At 37.8% G+C, this 20115-nt stretch overlaps 1 pseudogene; it reads right to left on the bottom strand.

Annotated features, from left to right (window-relative positions):
• Positions 1-5137: 5137 nt before the first annotated feature.
• LOC140531834 (GTPase IMAP family member 1-like) lies at positions 5138-15240 on the bottom strand (annotated as a pseudogene).
• Between the last annotated feature and the right edge of the window lie 4875 nt (positions 15241-20115).

Below are 20115 nucleotides of genomic sequence, written 5' to 3'. Positions count from 1 at the left end.
GGAATTTTCATAGTCTAGTCCTGAAGATATAACTGTGGATATAGAAGGTGAAAAGAGTGAATACACACACACACACACACACACACACACACACACACACACAAGTTTTTCTCTGAAGTCCTTAGTGCTTTGCCTCAGCAGTTCATGGTACCTTTGCGAAGACTGATCATATATTAGTACGTAAAATTTTATGCTTAAAAGCAGGAATATTAAAAGTATCATTTTCAGATCACAATGCAATAAAAATATATTTCATAAGGGAACACAGAATGATAGATTGAAAACTAATTGGAGATTAAACTATGTAATCTTAAAGAATGAGTGGGTTAAAGAACAAATCATAGAAACAATCAATAATTTCATTAAAGAGAATGACAATGAAACATCATATCAAAACCTATGGGACACAGAAAAAGCAGCAATCAGAAGGCAATTGATGTCTCTAAATGCTTACATTGGCCAAATAGCAAAAGATCAGACCAATGAATTAGTTACATAATTAGAAAAAACTAGAAAAAGAACAAACTAAAAATCCCCAATTAAAAACTAAATTGGAAATCCTAAAAATTAAAGGTGAGATGAATAGAATTGAATGTAAAAAACCTATTGAATTAACAAGCTAAGAACTGATCATAGGAAAAACAAATAAAAATAGATAAACCATTGGTTAATTGATTTAAAAAAGAAAAAAATTAGTAGTTTCAAAAATTAAAGGGCAAATATACCACTAATGAAGATGAAATTAAAGGAATTGTAAGGAATTATTTTGTCCAAATATATACTAATATATTTATATTATATGCCAATACAATTTAAATGAGATGAAAGAATATTTACAAAGATATAAATTGCCCAGATTAGCAGAAGAGGAAATCGTGTTGTGTTCGTCATTCATTGCCCAAGAAGACCATGCCATCAAAGAAATGATGACATGACTTGCACTTGACTTTGTTTTGAGGGATGTGCAGGTCATCAGCCTCACTTCTTCTCCAGAGCCATCTGAATCCAGTGACCTGATATTCCTCAGGATGACTGGAGATGGCCCAGTATGCATTGGGAGATCTTGGGCCCTTTAGGCCAAGGTCTTTGCAGGTACTCACTTAGGGTGAGGCAACGCCCATTCGTTGAATAGGCCTGTTAAAGAAGTAGCCAGAGCATGGCCCCTTTAATGAGGTCAAGAAAAAGAAAGACATCAGGCTGGGTAGAAAACAGCAACAGTTACTATGATAATCATTCTAAAGCTAGGGGGGGCCCAGGAGTCCTTGGCCGGGACCCCCTGGAATCCTAGTTTCAAGAGTGTAGCAGGTTTTAGATGTGAGTAGATGCAGCTGGCTGAATACTAGCTGGGTACCTCACCTCCTCCTTTCCTGTCTGCCTCTCCATCTCCTTCCTTCTCTCCAAAGGAAGGTAAATTTAGATGGCCAAAAGTTGCCCAGTTGACATGGGTTTTACTGCCCCCTCCCCTCCCCTCCCCTCTCCTCCCCTTCCCTCCCCTTCCCTTCCCCTCCCCTCCCCTCCCCTGTTCTGTGCCTTATCCTGTCCCCTGTCCTCTCCCCCACCAAAAAAAACCTTAAGAAGAGGAAATAGAATATCTAAATGGACCTATTTTAAAAAAAGAAATTGGACAGGCCATAAATGAGCTTCCTGAGAAAAAAGCACTAGGATTTACAAGTGAACTCTATCAAATATTTAAAGATCAACTAATTCTAATATTAAATAAAATTATTTGAAATAATAGGCAAAGAAGAGATCTTAACAAACTCCTTTTGTGAAACAAATATGATAATATCTTAACTAGGAAGAGTAAAAACAGAGAAAGAAAATTATAGAACAATTTCATTAATGAATATAGATGCAAAAGTCCTAAATAAAATATCACCTAAAGGGTTACAACAATATATTACAAGGATTATACATTATAACCAATTGGGATTTATACCAGGAATGCAAGGATGGATTAACATAAGGAGAACTTCTAATGTAATTGATTACATCAATAATAAAAGTTAAAAATAACATAATTTTATCAATACAGTCAGAAAACATTTGATAAAATACAACACTAATTTCTATTAATAAACTTGAAAGTATTGGTATAAATGGATTTTCCTTAAGTTGATAAAAAACACTTATCTAAAAACCATCAGCAAGCATCATTTGTAATGGAAATGAACAGGGTGCCTTCCCAGTAAGATCAAATATGAAACAAAGATGCCTATTGTTATCAATATTATTCAATATTGTACTGGAAATCCTAAAATAGCAATAAGAGAAGAAAAAGAAATAGAAGAAATCAGAACAGGGAACAAGGTGATAAAACTACCTCTTTTTGCAGATGATATGAAAATATATTTGCTTTTTTAAAAGTCTTTTTTTAAGGTCTTCTAAGAAATTTTTTGCATGCTTGATATCATTTGATGTTTCTCACTGAAGAAGGAGTGGCTTTTTAAGCTCCATTATCTTCCTCTGAATATGAACCCTCATCTTCTCTGTCCCCATAGTAGTTATCTATGGTTCTTTCTTTGCTTTCTCCTTTGCTTGCTCATTTTTATTTATTTTTGGTTGCTTTTAGCTGCTATTAGTGTGATCAAATTCTAGTCCTGAGGTCTAGGGAATAATGCTCCAAGTCTCAGGTCCTTCTTACTGTTATTTCTGAGGTCTCTCCCAAAGCCCAACCTTGTGCTTTCCTTTCCACTCCTAATCCAGTGATAGAGACCCTGGTCATATTGTCCTGCAAATGACCTTACTTCCTGCAGTCCTTCCTGTGGCTGTAAACTATAGTTGTCTTCTTTTGCCAGGAACTAAAACCAGGCACTGTGCTGTCCTACAAGTGCCCATAGCCCAGGGTCCCCACCCTTCTGCTACTGCACTCACCAGATGTGTTCTAGTTCCTTCTCCCAGGGAGTGGCAGCCAAGCCCACAATGTATCTGATCAGCACAACTGTGCTTGTTGTCCCTCAGCAGTTGAAGGTCCTTCAGTCTTCTGCTCAGCAACCAGATCCCCCCACGCAGTTGCTGAGATGAAAGCTTCTAAGGCTGAGGCTGTCTCCCAATCCCAGCTCCCCCCAGGGCTTGTTATCTGTTGATATGGTAGAGTTGGCCTAGGGGTGTTTACACTTCACTCAAGTCAGATCTTTCCTGGGGTCTTCTTAGTTTGTCTTAGAAAACCAACTGCTTTACCCAGAATGTCAAGTCCCTTACACTACATTATAGCATTATCAGATATTAAACCATATTATAAGGCAGTAATTATCAAATCTATCTCATACTAGCTAAGAAATAGAAGGGTAGACCTATGGAAAAGAGTAGATATACAATTTACAGCAGCAAATAAATAAAATAACCTTGTATTTGACAAGTATAAAGACTATCATTTTGGTATAAAAATTCATTATTTTGTTACAATTGGTAAAAATTGGTCTTTTCTGAATGAGAAGATTAGAGATGTGAGAGGTGACATATATACACATATATGTATATGCATGCATACATACATATATTTATATACAAATATGTGCATATATATAAATGCATATGTATGTAAATGATTTGGGTCTAATGGTAGCTATCTCTAGGGTAGAAGGGAGATGAGGTAAGAAAAAAGAAATTTACATGATAACTTTATTATATATTGAAAAGCAGGAACAAGTTATACATAATAGATTTGCCTTTTCATGTGCAATCATTTTTTTCTATTCTACTATGTCATGGAAATACTTGTTTAATCCCATAAATTAAAAGCAAAATAAACAGAAATTAAAAAATACTCAACATTCATTTAACATATAAAGGTTTATGGTGAGCTTTACATTCAACATCTCATTTGATTTTCACACCAACCTGTGAAGAAAATACTTCAAGTATTACTGCTGTTATTTCATTGAGGATAAGGAGAAAAATGACTGAACTATTAGAGTTAAGAAACAGAGATGAGGCTGTTAAGTATGAGGAGGCAGCTGGACCCCTGAGGTAAAAGTAATCATTAGTCCTCCCACAGATGATTATGCGCCACTACGGGTGTTGTAAGAGATCATCTAATCATGGGTCAGTGAAGAAGAAACAAGTGGTAAAGGTCAGTGATATCATTTTGGGAAAGTACTTATTGACCTGACAGCAATAATAGGAGACGTCTGCTGTCTTGCCAGGATAAGACAGATGACATCCCAATATTTATCGAAGTCATTGACTTCTAGCTATGCTTGTGATTCATTTAGGCATAAGTGATACTGATAGAAAATAGCTATTAAATAAGAAAAAACTGAAAAACTTAAGGGACTTTCTATGTCCGTTAGAGTCTACCTGAAAGTTAGTTAAGAAGATGGTGTCTGAAAATGGGACTGGATTTCTGTCCATAAAACATATGAAAAGGAGGCTCTTGACTTGTGGCAAAGTACCGCAAGCAACAGTTAGGAAGAATGCTATTTGTTTATAATTTTACTAATAAAAGGGTTTCAAGATGAAAAGAAGAGGAGCTGGGGGGAAAACCTGCCTGCATATAATTACTAAGCTATATACTATAAATAATAATTACAATAGAGAAAGAGGGATAGCAACAGAGATGCTCAGAAATTCACAGAAGGCAAAGCCCAAGGAAAGAATCAGCAGAAAAATAAAGGCCTCAAATGTCTACAATTATGTATAAAAAGCAAGGGGAACTATATATCATCATGCATGGAGGCAAATTAGACTTCATATCTATCACTGAAGAAATAAGCAGGAACAATTCGAGGCTGGATCTGATTATTATCAATAAGGAAAAAAATGTGTTGCTTGAGTAAAAGAATGGGTACTTAGGAGAAAGAGACTATTCCAGGTTAGATTTGTAATAGACAAGACAAAAACCAGTTTGGCCTGACATCCATCCTATATTTTAGGACAGCACATTCCAAAGGGTTCTGAGAAATGATAAGTTGGATCTCATGGCCTGTAGATCTCTGGGAGAAATCATTCAAAAAGTAACAAGAAGTTGTGAAGAATGAAATTTCAAAGATACAAAATAAAATATCTTTGATGATCAGGAAAAGTGTGAATTGTCCAAAGTGACCATGTAGATAGGTACAAGCTAGTGCAGGGTAGAAATAGGGTATAGTCAAGTCAGAAGTTCAATTAGACTACAGTAATTGGGAAAGGGGGAACTTCATCGGATAATTTTCCTAAAATGGAAAATTAATTATAATTATTAATTAAATGTTAAGCTCACTTGCGTCTATCTACTAAAAGTTAGCAAGTATTGAGACTACCTTCTAGCTTTTATCTCCCTACCTTAGTTATACCTGTGGTGGCAGCCAAAATAAAATGCTAATATGTCCTTAGACTGAAAAGAGGAATAATATGCTGTGCAAAGTAGGTGATGGTGCTATTTTATCCTGGTCAGATCATATTTGGAATATTCTTTCAGTTCTAGATGTTAAATTTTATGAAGAACATTGATGAACTCTAGTGTGTCAAGAAAATCATATTGTAAATGAAATAGGAGCCCCAGAGGAAAAGATTGGAAAAGAAGAGAAATCTGTTGGGAAGACTTGGAAAGAGAATTAGCAGCTTAGCACAAGAGGCATAAGACTACTCAAAACAGATAGCTTAAAAATTAGAATGGGCTAGCAGCAAAATTATAAAAAACAAATCATAAGATTATACTACATGAGGATGAAGTGGATCTGTGGATCAACAGTCAATCAGTCAGTCAACAAGCGTTTATTTAAGAGTTTATTATGTACTAGCACTACACTAAATGCTGGGGATACAAAGAAAGACAAAAAAACCAACAACAACCCAATCTCTATTCATAAAGAGCTCATGTCCTAATGGTAGAGACAATTTTTGAACAACTAGACACTTTATAAGGTACATACAAACTAGACAGAAGATAATCCAAGAGAGTATGACTCTAATAACTGGGGAGATCAGGAAAGGCCTCCTGCAGAAGCTGGGATTTCAGTTTTATCTTAAAGGAAATCAGAGAAGCTAGGAGGCAGAGCTTAGTTAAGAAGCTAAGAGGTGAAGAGGGAAAGCATTTCGGGCCTGGAGGATAGCCAGGACAAAGGCATGGAGACAGGAAATAAGAGTGTCATCTTTGAGGAACAGTACATAGATCAGTGTTGCTGTATCAGTGCATGCTAGGAATAAAGCACACAGCAAAGATAAGAAGGGGTGAAAATATGAAAAGCTTTTAATGTCAAATGGAGGATTTTATATTTTATCTCAGAGGCAACAGAGTTTATTGATTAAGGGAGTGATGTAGACTTAAATTTTATAAAAATCACTTTAGTAGTTGGGTGGAGGATGGATTCAAGTGACAACAGACTTAAGTCAGGAAGACCAATTAATGTAATAGTCTAGGTGAGAATTGGTGAGGTTCTGAAGTAGGATGGTGACTTAATGAATGGAGAGAAAGGATATGTAGAAAAGATGTTGTGAAGGTAAAAATGAGATTGAATATGAGCAATGAGAGTGAGGGGCTGAAGAGGATACTGGTCATAGACTGACTAGGAAGACAGTAATGATTTCAATAGTAGTAGGGCTCTCCCTCTCCACTTTCTGAGCCATAATAACTAACATGAGGTCCTCCTTTGGGCCCAGCCCCTTGTAGCCTCCACTGCAGCCTCAGTCTCTGGGCCCCTGATGTGGGTCCTGCACACACTTATAGACAAGGCAAAATTCTGTAGATCTGAAAAATTAACAGCTCTTGTTGTGAGAGAATTCAGCAGGTATCCCATCCAAATAGCAGCCTTGAGTGAATCAAGACTGGCAAATGAAAGCCAGGTTACTGAAGTCAGAACTAGATACACATTTTTGTAGAATGGATGCAGTGAAAGGGAGTGCTGTGAAGCTGGTGTAGGTTTCACAATCAAACTAATCTAGTCAACAAGCTTGTATGCCTATGGAAGAGGGATGAAGACAGGCTCATGACAATGCAATTTACAGGAAAATGCCACACCACCATCATCAGTACCTATACTCCCACTATGATGAACACTGATGAGGTCAAAGAAAAATTTTATGAAGACCTGGAGAACGGTACCATCAATGTGCCAAAAAAGGACAAGCTTATAATTCTGGGTGACTTCAGTACTAGAGTAGGCTTAGACTACAAGACATGGCAGGGAGTCCTAGGGAGGAATGGAGTTGGAAACAGTAATAGCAATGATCACTTACTACTGACACTTGTGCACCTCAGGACCAACATCATCTACGGTCTTCCATTTACCTAAATGCAATAAAACTTCTCAGATGCACCCTTATATCAAACATTGGCATTTAATAGACTGTATGATTGTAAGGAAAAGAGACAGAAAGGATGTGAGAGTGACAAAGGCAATGTGTGGTACAGAGTGTTGGATTGATCCTAGACTTATCCTCTCCAAGCTAAATATTCACATTCAACAAAAGCAGCATCTTCAAAGTAAAATAACTATCAGGAGATTTAACGTGAACAGATTATAATGCTTCTCTGAATGGGAACAGTTTGTTGCTAACTTGGAGGGAAAGGTGAGCCAACACACAGTTGTAACAGTGGAGCAGAAAAGGAGTGGGAAGTTTTCAGAGATTTGGTGTACAGCACTGCTTTTACTCATCTGGGTCAGAACACTCACAAACATCCAGACTGGTTTGATGAAAATGATGGGGAAATTCAGAAGCTGCTAAATGAAAAACAAAAACTCCACAGGGTTTACCAGCAGGTTAGTCCATCCATCTCTAAGAAGGCAGAATTTAATTCCATCAAAAGTAAAGTACAAGTGAAGCTTAGAGAGATGTAGGATTCTTGCCTTAGTAAGAAGGCAGATGAAATTCAGTTTTATGCCAATAGTAGCCATCTTAACTGCTTTTATGATACCCTGAAGGCTATTTATGGATCAAAGATCTATGGTGCATCTCAACTATTCAGTGCTAATGGGGCCACAATGATTAATGATAAACACATGAACCTAGAGAGATGAACTGAACACTTACTTCCATAATGTTCTCGACAGACCATCATCCACTCCAAATGTTCACATGGACTATTTGTACTTGACCTGTGTTAGAGCATTCTGACCTCATATGGTCTTATCAGCCACAGTCGGACACACTGTAACTTGACTCTAACATAGTGATGTTATTTCAGTCCTCTTCAAAAAGAACAACTATCAGCTCAAATGTATTTGGCATATTTATGGAAATCTCATCCACATTTGCAAGATTAAAAGTTCAAACAGTTTTCTAGAGAAGTACTAGTTTTTCTTCATCCTTGACAAGGAGAAACGTCTTATCAAATGACTCCTCATAGAATGGCAGCTAACCTGTCTCTTAAAATTCAAAACACTGTCTTCTTCAAAGCTTCAGTAAGAGTAGGAATACTCTCTATGGAAGAAAATATTAAAGATAGTATTACCTGTAGAAAAAATGCTGCATTTATGCCCCAAATCGCTAACTGTATTGAAAAGACTTCAATGGGGAGCCCAAGAATTAACTTGTTACATCATCATACATTCTCTTATAAAAGGTCCACTTTTCAATTCAATCCAACCCATCTTTATGAAGACAACATGTGCCTGAAGCTTACCCAGAGAAGAAGAAGAAACAGAGTGGTAAAACAGAAAGAATGCTTTTGATTTAAAATCAGAAGCCCTACATAGAATCCTTGCCCTAACATTTCTTATTCCTGCTGGGAGTAAACAAATTAAATGTTCTAAACCTCAATCCTCATTTGCAAAGTGAGCAGAATAATATTTGAACTCCTTAAAAAAGTTTGTTGTAAAAGAAAATCTTGAACACCAGTGAAAATGTAAACCACTCTCTGCTTCTACTGGGTGGAAAGGCATGGTCCTTGACTTGATCTCCAGGAGTTCACAGTTCAGTGGAGACTGAATCCATGAACATGAAACTGTTAAGTGAAAAGGCAAGACAATATGTGTAATAACTGCCAGCCAAATATAGACTGTATGGAAAAAAAAAGTGAGAGAGAAGAGGGAAATGAGGGCTAGTGTGGAATGGGAAGACTTTCTGAAGGATATAGCAGCAGAAGTGGCAATGTAGAGTTTAGACATGAACAAGAGGGGGGAATTTTGTAGGCTCCAAGGCCTCAGAATTCCTAAATCACAAAAGTTTCCTCACTAAATAGTTAATTCAAGTGAGAGAAGCTACAAGCAATTCAGAGCTGCTATTGCCTATACCAATAATTATAAAGCATCATGAAAACCCTTATCCAAGGCAAAAATAAGTTAGGAATGACCATACTAAATCTCCATAGCACTGAGTCAGATTCCCTGGGGTCCCACAAACCTCTGAGTGCTTGTTTCAGGAAGACTCTTGCCCATGATGTCTGGTACCTCTTTGTCTGCTCTTTGTACTCAGCCAGTTTCTCTCCAGTTTTCCTGAGTTTCTCCTCCTTGCTGGTTCACTGAAGTTCTCCCACTAGTCTGTCCATCTCATTGGCATAGTGCATGCCTCTGCTTTTTGGTACTAGGCTCTCCACTATATTGATTCATTTGCTCTTCATGCTCTCTCCCTTTGACCTGGTTATTGAAGGCACAGACCCAGCTCCCAAAATGTACAACCAGCTCTTTCAGGGCCTTGCTTTCTATGAACTGGTTGTAATCCTGCAGGGAGTCACTCCTAGGTGATGACGATGACTGGGTGCTTCATGACATTATTTCCAAAGACATCGTTCACCCTTGTCATGGTGTCCTGGTCCACCTTCAAGTAGTGGCCCGTCTGGGTCCCCAGGACCAGTGTATGTGGCCCCAGGGAGGAGAGGATGTTACATTGAATGATTTCTTAAGAGCTTAGACCTTCAGTAGACACTTCTAGGCCAAAGATATCAGGGCTGCCTGTGCTTTCATTTCCCCACTGCCCCAGCTCTGGCTCCCTTTGCTGCAGATCCTGATCACTTGGCATTGTTCCAAGCTTGGTCCCAAGCACATTGTCTTCAAGGATGCTGTTCCCTGTTGCACTTCCCCCAGTTCCTGTTTTCTTTGCCAGGAGTAGCCTCAGCTTGGGTTCTTTCAGGGACTGCCTCTCCTCTCCTGAGTCTGCAGGGAGAGGCCATTATTCACAATCAAATCGATGCTTTCAGAATGATCTGGGTTCTCTTTCAGTTTCTCCACTTAAGAAGCCAATAATCTAACAATTGAACACTCACTGTGAGCTTGCCTTCAGAGTTGACTTCTCTGACCCCTTCTCAGTGCTTTCACTTAGGTGCCCTTTCTACTCAGGCTTGCCCCTTTCAACAACCCTCCATGCTGTGAGCCTGGGCTCTAGACCTAGTTCTGCTGCTAATACCCTGTGTAACTTCGATTATTGAATCCCTTCCCCTCTCTGAGCTTTGGTGTCCTTATCTGCCAAATAAAGCCCTACCAGCTCTAAAACTCTTTGTATTGCTAACTCATGACACCAGTTTCTATTGTACTTTACAAATATTATCTCATTTGATCTTTACAACAACCAAAGGCACTATCCTCATCTTAGAATTGAGGAAATTAAGGCAAATAGAAGTTAAGTGACTTGCCCAAGGTCACACAGTTAGTGTCTTTGATGATAATTGAACTCAGGTCTTCCTGGCCCCAGGTTCAGCACTCTACCCACTGTGCCATCTGCTACTAACCTTGAATATCTCTCAAACCCCTGTGCTGACAGAGAGCATACTAAACAGAACCCCTCTCCCTCCAGAAGCAGTAAGTGTTTCCTGTGAGCTACAATGCTGAGGGAGGGTGGAGGTGGGGCTTGATACCAGACTAGAGTGTTCCTACTTTCTGATACTCAAGCAGAAAATGGGGATTTGTGCCCTTTCAAAATATTACTTACCTCAGATATTTTCTTCATCCTTTTTCACCTTTCTTTCTTTCATGTTTACCTAGAACAATCACAGAAATAATCAGGTTTAAATAGTGGAAACTTTGGGTGGAGTCACTCGTCTTGTTGTGCTGAATATTGACAGAAGATGGACAGAGTAGAGACAATGAATACAGCCAGTAGCAAATTATGTTTCATGGATTGAGGTTATGGTGCATAACAGGGAGTTCACTGAGATCAGGGCCTGGAGACTGCCTCTCTTCCTGTGGGACCTTAAAGAAATCAGGCCATCTACTTGGGCCTCAGTTTCCTCATATATGAAGATGGATTAGATAATCTCTAAGAACCTTTCCAGCTCTATGATTCTATCAATGCTGCCTAAAATTCAAACACAATTGAGTTATTCCTTTGGTAAGAATGATCATATTTTAAAATACAAATACCCAGTATGGCTCATCCACTAATGCATAATATCTTATCAGACAGGGGATGGATATCCAAATCCAAATAGAGGAGTTAGAGATAATAGGGAGCCAGTAAAGATATTTGAGCATGGGCATGATGCCATCAGATCTATGTTTTAGGAATATCAATTAGGCAGCCATATGGAGAATTGAATGGAGGCTTTGTCCCTTTATGAAGAGAATCCAGGGATAAACCAGAAAAAAAGATATTTTAGCTCTGGGCAATTTCAAGATGCAAGGCTAACTCTGTCCTTGGTACCTTACTTGTTTCCTGAACCTATTTCCTCGGCCTTTAGCTTTTGAATCACTAGCATTCAAATCTCCTCTAGATTGCACTAGAACTAGAATTTTCCTCTAGAAAATGGGTATGGGTAGTCTTTTAAGCCATAGTTGTAATGGAAATGATTTTAGATTGCTTGACTTCAGTCAGCTGGTGGCCTTTTTGCATTAGAGTGCTGTGACCTCAAACTCCTAATTTTTTCTCCTTTTGTATTTCTTAGTAGGCTTTCCATAAGCTCCTGCCTCTAAGTATGAATGAATGAACAAGGATGACTGTTTTTTTTTTTTTTTTTGTAACATCTTATGGTACATGTATAAGGAGTTGCCTTGGAATGAATTTAGATGGTATTTTGCGAAGTTAGAACACTCTTTGCAAACCTGGACTCATTCTCAAACCATCTCAGTCTTTGTAACAACTGTTCATGATCAAGCTGTTTCCATTTTTAATCAGTAGAAACTAGGTGCACCCTCAGCTCTTAATGGAATATTATATCCATGCTTGTTAATGTAGTCTGACCTCTCCAGCTTCATGAAATTTTACTGCTTCTCTTTCCTGTAGTAGTATTCTGCCTACACATACCACAAAGACATAGGACATCTCCCCTTGATGATCAAATATAATATGGAGAAATGGGATCTCTTTATGACAAATTCATCTGTTTGTGCTTCATCATTGACAGAATCATTTTCAACCATTTTTGCTGGATGACTGCAGGATATATAGCCTTCAGGCTGTATAAATTCAAAAGCCAATTGCTTAAAGCTTTGCAGTCGTCTACCTGTTTCTTAACTCAATCAATGCTTCATGAATTTGGTCAGATAACCAGTCCAAACTTCCAATTGTTCTTCTTTAAGGAATCTGTGATTTTCTATGATTTATGGTATCCAGACCCAGCACTGTCCAAGGTCATAATATCTTTTTCAACTTTATTTCATTTTATCCACTGGCAAATCTTCTCTGTCCATTATGATTTCAAATGCTTACAACTTTTCCTCTTTAGAACTAAATTTATGACTCCACTTTTAAGTCTTGTCTCTTATTGTAACTACATTAGGAATTTGTGAAAAATTCGTTTCTGACAACTTAGAAAATACTGGTTGAGTGGTGTTTCCCATACCATTGTTCTGAGGGATAAACGAGTAGTTTCACAAATCTCTTGTAGCACCTGAATTCAGTGGTCTCCTAATGTCCTTATATTCACAAATATGAGGGGATGGGATAGGAAGAAGGTAATTACGTACTGAGTTTGAGACATCTATGGGACATCCCATTCAAAATGTGTAATAATCAGGTTATGATGTTGGATTGGAGCCAAACAGAACAACTGAGATTGGATCTCTAGATCTTGGACTTGTTGCCATTGAGAGAGTAGTTGAACAAACAAAAGCTGAAGTCACCATGAGAGTTGTTGTTTATCCTTCATTCTTTAAGATAACAATGACATGAGGAAGGTGATGTCATGACTTGCAAGTGAATTGGATTTAAGTGAGGGAAGGCTGTGCAAGTCAATAGTCTCGCTTTCTCCTCCATAGCCATCTGGGTACAGTGGCAAGCTACACATCAGGGTGACTGGAGATGGCCCCCTCCATGAGAGAGTGTAGAGAGAGAAGACAGAGCCTAGAGAGAGTGAGAAGGTATAGTTAGACATGTAGGAGAATAGCTAGCAGAAAGCGATTTCATGAAAACAAAGACAGCAAAGAAGAGTTGTGACAATGGAGTGGTCAACAGTGTTAAAGGCTGCAGAGAGATTGAAAAGAATAAAGATAAAAAGACCCCTAGTTTTGGCAACTAAGGGATCATTATGACACCAGAAGTAGTTTCAATTGAGAGAAGAGGTCAAAAGTCATAATGAAATGGGTTGAGAGTGATTAAAGAGAAAGTGGAGGTAACCAAGTATGGATGTGTTTTTCAAGGAGTTTGATAGAGGAAGGGTGAGAGAAGTGACTACTGATAATCAATAATTTGGTGAGATCCAGTGTTCTTCTCTTCTAAAGTCATGATTTTATAAGTTCAGTCTCTTGAAGGATATTGCTGATAATTAGATTTGACTAGGACCTCACCTTGGGGGTGTAGCCATTGTGTTCTGCTCAGGCTTGAATGGAGTGTACATTCTTTGAATAGATGGCCCAAGGTGGGGGGGTGGTCGGTTATAGAGATAGTGTGTTCAAAGGTGACATGATGTCATGTTCATCCCCTCTTTCTAATATAGCTCACCTCCTATTACGTTAACTAATCAGATTTGCAGCCATTAGGAACACCAATTATTTATAAGGTAAATAAGTTATGAACTCACAGACATGATGGTCTATGGTCGAAGAGAGATGGCCAAATGACCATTTTTTTATCAATAAAATGCTGGCATTATTAATAAAATTATGAAATTACTCAGAAACCATGTCTCTCAAACTTTTTTAATCATCACAAGGGAAAAGAGATATATAGAAGGGGATAAAGAGTACATTAAGGTGAATTGTTTGGGGGAGTAGGGCCATCTCTTCATTAGACCCTTTGGAATTAAAGAAGAAATAAGAGGGAATGATGTCAAGGAATTGTGTGTGTATGGACCTCAGCTGAGAGAATGAGGGAAAGGATTTTGTGGAAAAGTTATGGACAGAAGTTTTAGAACAATAATTCTGGATGGTGAGATACGGAATCACTTAGGAAGGAATGAGTGGATTGCCTCACTCTTAGGAGGTTTCAGTTGAGATTCAAAAACATAAACTTGTAATAGACATATTAAGCAGAGTTGTGTGACTTCCTCCAGCTCCACTCAGCATCAGCAAGAGCAGCAGAGGTAGATGGTGGCAACAACTCAGTGTTAGAGCTAGCAAGGCATGAGAAGTATAAGGCAGGGGAACAAAGAAGTCAAGAGAGGAGAGCATAGAAGTAAGCAGGTCACTAAGGGGTTGAGATTGAGAAGCGCGAAGAATGTAACCAGAGCAGGAGTGATGGTCTGGCAAAATATTGAGAGGTGGAATTTTTGCAGGTCACAGAAGGGATGAATGGTAGTTTTAGGAGGAGTGAGACATAGCAGGAGATAGAATGATAGGAGGTTGTGGTCAGATCATGGAATTTCATTGCTCTTGATCATGAAAGTGGAATATTTGTAGGAAATGTCAAGATCAAGGTTGTTTTTATTATGTGTAGTTGAGGTAGAGTGGAGGACTGGGTCATAGGAACTGAGTAGATTGAATGCCTTGGAAATGAGGTTATTTGAAGGAACATCAACATGTATGTTAAAGTCCTCTAGTGGTGGGGAGACTGAATCAGGCACTTCATTTACTAGAAGAGTGTCCCAGTGATTGATAGATAACTGCCACCAGAATATGTAGTGGCTGATATCTTTGGGAACTGCAAAGGAGGAGAGGCTGCTGAGTGAGGGTGCTAGAAGAGAGTCTGTTAGTAGCCATGGGGATTAATGAGTATTTTGACTCCCACTCTGGGATGTATGAATTGGGGGAGAGAGGTATAAGAAAAGGAACAGACACTACTGGAAGGGAGGGCAAGGAATTCTTTTTGGGGAGTCAGTAGTCAGTGAGAGCGGAAAATGGAAGGAGCATGAGAAAACAATGGGAAACTGTTCAATGAAGTAGATGATTAACTAATCCAAAGAGAAATACCATTGTGCCTCTCTAATAAACAAGATAAGAAATGGGGGTGGGGAGTAAGCCAAAGCCCAATTCTTCAGACATCACCATTCAGGGCACGTACCGGCTCCAGCCACATCATCCCCAACCTAGATTTTGTACTCCTGCTACAATGTAAGCTCCTTGAAGACAGCGATTGTCTTGTTTGTAATTTTATCCCCACAAATAATTTTTTTCATTCTTCCAATAGAACACACCTTTTAATCAACACATCCTTATCATCCAAGGCAGATGACAACTCGACAACTCTAGCTTGTTTGCACTGGAATTGTCAACACTGTCCAAGGCAGATGCTGGCCCTCTTCCTCTCTTACTTTTGCCTCCTCTTTGTCTCCCCCTCACCCTCTCCACTCCATTCTGTAGTAATTGTTCATATCTCTTAGTTCTCAATTTGTTCTTCAGTGACTTCCTGCCTGCATGTCACCACTCTAGCCTATGACCAGTTTTGCCTCATAGTTTCACATTCAGTAGCTCTTATTAGAAGGAGCTTGGCTTCTGTGGTTAGCTGAGCCTAGTAAGAAGAATAATAATTTCCTGTTCTTAGTGAGGGAAGAAGAAAAAATGAAAACTTGCAGTGAGGGCTGAGGCTAACCTTAGGTGGAGTACATACACATCAGTTTTTGTTGCATGACTTGAACATGACCCAGAAACTTCAAATGCATCTCGCCTAGTTCAGGGCCACAAATCCTTCTCTCACATAGGTAATTTCTAGCATTCAGTTTTTAATGTAAACTAAAAAAGCAGAGCCCTTTTCTCTAGCAGCTCATAGTAAAATGTACTCTGTCCTGTTCCCTTTTCTCTTCTTACTCTCTCTTTCTTTTGGTTATATGGCAGGATCTCATAGGTTTATCTCTATGCAGATGGATCACCAATCTTCAAAGCCAACTTTCATCCCTCTCCTGAGCAACTACCTGCTGTACACCTATCTTCATTTTTATGTCCCATAGACACTTCAAACCTAATAAAGGAACATGGATTTACAGCTGCAATAAAGCTCATCAGCAACAACCTTCTAGTCACAAGGTTCACAGAACTTCAAATCTTCAGTAATTTATCTTTCTACAAGGCTGCATCAACTCTGAAACTCATATCTCCTTAGTATCTACTAGATTTGGTATTTCTTCCTCCCTTAGATTGGAAGGTGTGGAAGGTAGACATTAGAAAGATCCTCCCAGATCTTCCACATAAGGAGAGAACTCAGGACAGTTATCTCATCATTTTTGACCCAGCTATAAGTCTTCATTATGCCCCCTCCCAAGACAAATAATCCCTGCTTCCCTTTCAACTTAAAAAAATATTTTATCTCCCCCCAGTAGATTATGAGCTCTTTGATAGCAGGGGCCTTTTGCCTTTAAAAAAAAATTCCTAATGCTTAGCCCAATGCCTGGTGCATAGTACACATATAATAAGTAATTATTGCCTGACTGGCTACACTTTCCCTTATCCACCCATATACAACCAGGTAGTCAATAGACATTTATTAAGAACCTACCATGTGCCAAGAACTGTGCTAAATAAAACACAAACTATTCCCTTGGGGACTTCACAGTTTAATGAAAGAGAAAACGAGGAAACATATATGTGCAAACAAACTATAAACAGGATAAATAGTTAATAATTTAAAAAGGGAAAGCAGGAGAATTTCAAGGGGTTGGGAAGGAATTCCAAAGTAAGAATTTAGTTGGAACTTAAAGTAAGCCAGGGAAGGCTGTAGATAAAAATAAGGAAGGAGAGCACTGCAGGAATGGGGGACAGTCAGAGAAAACGCTCGGTCAAGAGATGGAGTGTCTTATCTGTATAACTGCAAAGAGTCCATTGGCACTGGATTGAAGAGGACATGGTAATGAGGAAAGTGTAGGAAGACTGGAAAGGTTGGAGAGAAGATAGGTTAGAAAGGTCTTTGTGTGCCAAAGAGAGGATTTTGTATTTGATCCTAGAGGTAATAAAGTGCCACTGAAGTTTATTAAGTAAGAATAGGGGTTACATGGTTGAACCTGTGCTTTTAGAAAATCCGTTCGGTTACTTGAAATCGTCTTGACAACTGTATCTCTACAATGTCTCTGTGTCTCTTCTCTCATTCCCACTCATACAGGATCCCCACCTCCACACATATTCAGGTTCTATTCACTTCTGACCTGAAATTTTACAAGAGCCTCCTGATTGGAACCCTAGCTTTTATTCTTTCACTTTCCTGATATCATAAGCAAATAAGTGGAGCATGAAAAAATTTTTTTGTATTAGATCTATGGACAAGGGAACAGTTTATGGCCAAAAAAGACACTGAGAGGACTACAGGAAGTGAAATGGATATTTTGATTACATGAAATTGATTACATGAAATTGCAGAAACAAAACCATTGCAGCCAAAATTAGAAGGAAAGGCAAAATTACAGGGAAAATTTATAACAAGTTTCTCTGAAAAAAAGCCCTATTCCTCTAATATATAGGGAACTAAACCAAATTTATTTATTTATTTATTTATTTATTTATTTATTTATTTTTATTTTTTTATTTTTCAAATTTATAAAAATGAGAACCATTTTCTAAACGACAAATGGTCAAAGGATATGAACAGGCAATTTTCAGAAGAAATCAAAGCTAACAATAGTATTATATGAAAATGCTCTAAATCACTATTGATTAGAGAAATGCAAATTAAAACAAGTGTGTGGTACCTACTCAACCTATGAGATTAGCTAACATGTCAGAAGAGGAAAATGAGAAATGCTAGAGGGGATGTGGAGAAATTGAGACACTAATGCATTGCTGGTAGAGTTATGAACTGGTCCAACCATTCTGGGGAGCAATTTGGAACTGTGCCCCCAAAGCTGCAAAACTATGCAAACTCTTTGATCTGTCAATACCACTACTAGGTCTGTTTTCTAAAGAGATCAAAAAAGAGAAAAAGAACTATACATACAAAATGTATATACCAATGCTTTTTTAAGTGGCTAAGATTTGGAAATTGAGGGGATGCCCATCAACTGGGGAATAACTGAACAAGTTGTGGTATTTGATTGTCATGCAATACAAATTGTGCTATACAAAACGACAAGCAAGATGGTCTCAGAAAAAACTGGGAAGACTTAGATGTACTGATGTAAAGTGAAGAGAGCAGAACCAAGAGAATATTGTATACAGTAGCTGCAATATTGTAACAATGATCAACTGTGAAAGCCTTAGCTACTCTAATCAATAAAATAATCCAAGAGAGTTTCAAAGTACTCATAATGAAAAAAATGCCAAACTCCTCCAGGGAGAGAAATGGTCAAATAAAAGCTAATAACTTCATGAAATAGGAAAGAATATTAAAAACAAAGTCAGAAGATTGAAAAAAAAAGTACAAAATGTAAAGTTTCATCCCCAAAACATCTGATCTGGGAAAAAAATCAAGAAGAGAAAATTTAAGAATCATTGCTCTACCTGAAAGGCACAACGAAAACTAGAGTCCAGACATTATATTTCAAGAAATCATAAATGAAACTGCCTAGATGTAAAAGAAACAGAGGCAAAGACTCTTGATTATCTCCTCAAAGAAACCCTAACAGGAAAGATCCTAGGAATGTCATATTTAAAGTTATGGGCTCCCATGTGAAAGATAATATACTGCAAGCATTCTACTTTCCCCCAAAGCAGTTCAATTACAAGGAACTAAAATCAAGATCACATACCTGAAAAAAAAAAAAAAAGATATATGCACACATTCATATGTATATAGTTGGATTTGGTAATGTTGGAGATTAATGTTGTTTGATTATCCTCGTCATAGCTTTCTTTAATTTTTAATGGAGGAGATGGTTAAAGGGAGAGAAAAAAAGCAAGTACAGATAAATGAGGTGCTAACATAAACTAGAGAAAATCTTGGAATGCAATATTCTGAAAGGGAAAAGTCTTGTAATCAAGAAGAATTTACCTAGATTATAAACATTCAGGGTAGAAAAAATATTTTCTTTCAAACATTTCTAAAGAAAAGATCTGAGTTGAATAGGAACACTGAAGTGAAAAAACAGGATTTAAGAGAAATCTATAAAGTTAAATTTATCTAAACATGTTAAACAACTATATGGTGTTAGAGGTCTAACCATCTAATAGAGTAAAAATGTCCTCTCAGAACCTTAAAGTCCTCAAAGGGTATTGAGGGCGTTAAATAAGAAAACCAAGAGAACCTGGGGTGGACTGGTTCTGTTCAAAGGGTTTTAAAAGGGAGAAGAGAAGGTAAAGTAAAAGGAATACAGTAATGTAGAAGAGAGAAATAGTAAACTCAACAGAGAAACAAGGTGGCATCTTAAGAGAAAGGCTAATATTGGGGAGGGAATAGTTACAAACAAAGCAGACTTACAGACTCTGAAGAAATAATTAAAAGGGGTAAGGGGATTATAAATGAACTGGAATCTGAAGAGGAATACATCAATTGAGGGATGGCTGAACACTTTATGATATTATACATGTAAATAAATATTATTTTACCATAAGAAATGAAAAATGATTTCAGGGAACCCACAAAACTGATGCATACAGAATGAAATGAGGAAAAGCAATAATTTATATAAGAAAAACAACACTGAAAAGAAAAGTAATCTGAAAGACTTAAGAGTTCTGTTAAAAACAATCATGAAACAAGTCTTTAGGGGACCCATGATAAGATACGTTACCCACCTCTTAACAGGGAAGTGTTCAATACAAGGTACAGAAAGATGTATCCATTTTCATATAATGAATATCATATTGCTTGCTTTCTCAATAGGTGGGGGAAGGGCTGGAGAGAGGCAATTTGGAACTCAAAATTTTAAAGTGAATGGTAAAAATAAATAAAAAGATATATAGTTGGATTTGGTGACATTGGAGATTTATATTGTTTGACTATCCTAGTCCTAATTTTATTTTTTAATGAGAGAGACGGTTAAAGGGAGAGAAAAAAGGAAGTATAGATAAATGAGGCAGTTTGAAAGTAATA

The sequence above is a fragment of the Notamacropus eugenii genome, chromosome 3 (assembly GCF_028372415.1).
Source record: "Notamacropus eugenii isolate mMacEug1 chromosome 3, mMacEug1.pri_v2, whole genome shotgun sequence".
NCBI lineage: Eukaryota > Metazoa > Chordata > Mammalia > Diprotodontia > Macropodidae > Notamacropus > Notamacropus eugenii.
This window is presented reverse-complemented; position numbering and strand designations above follow the sequence as displayed.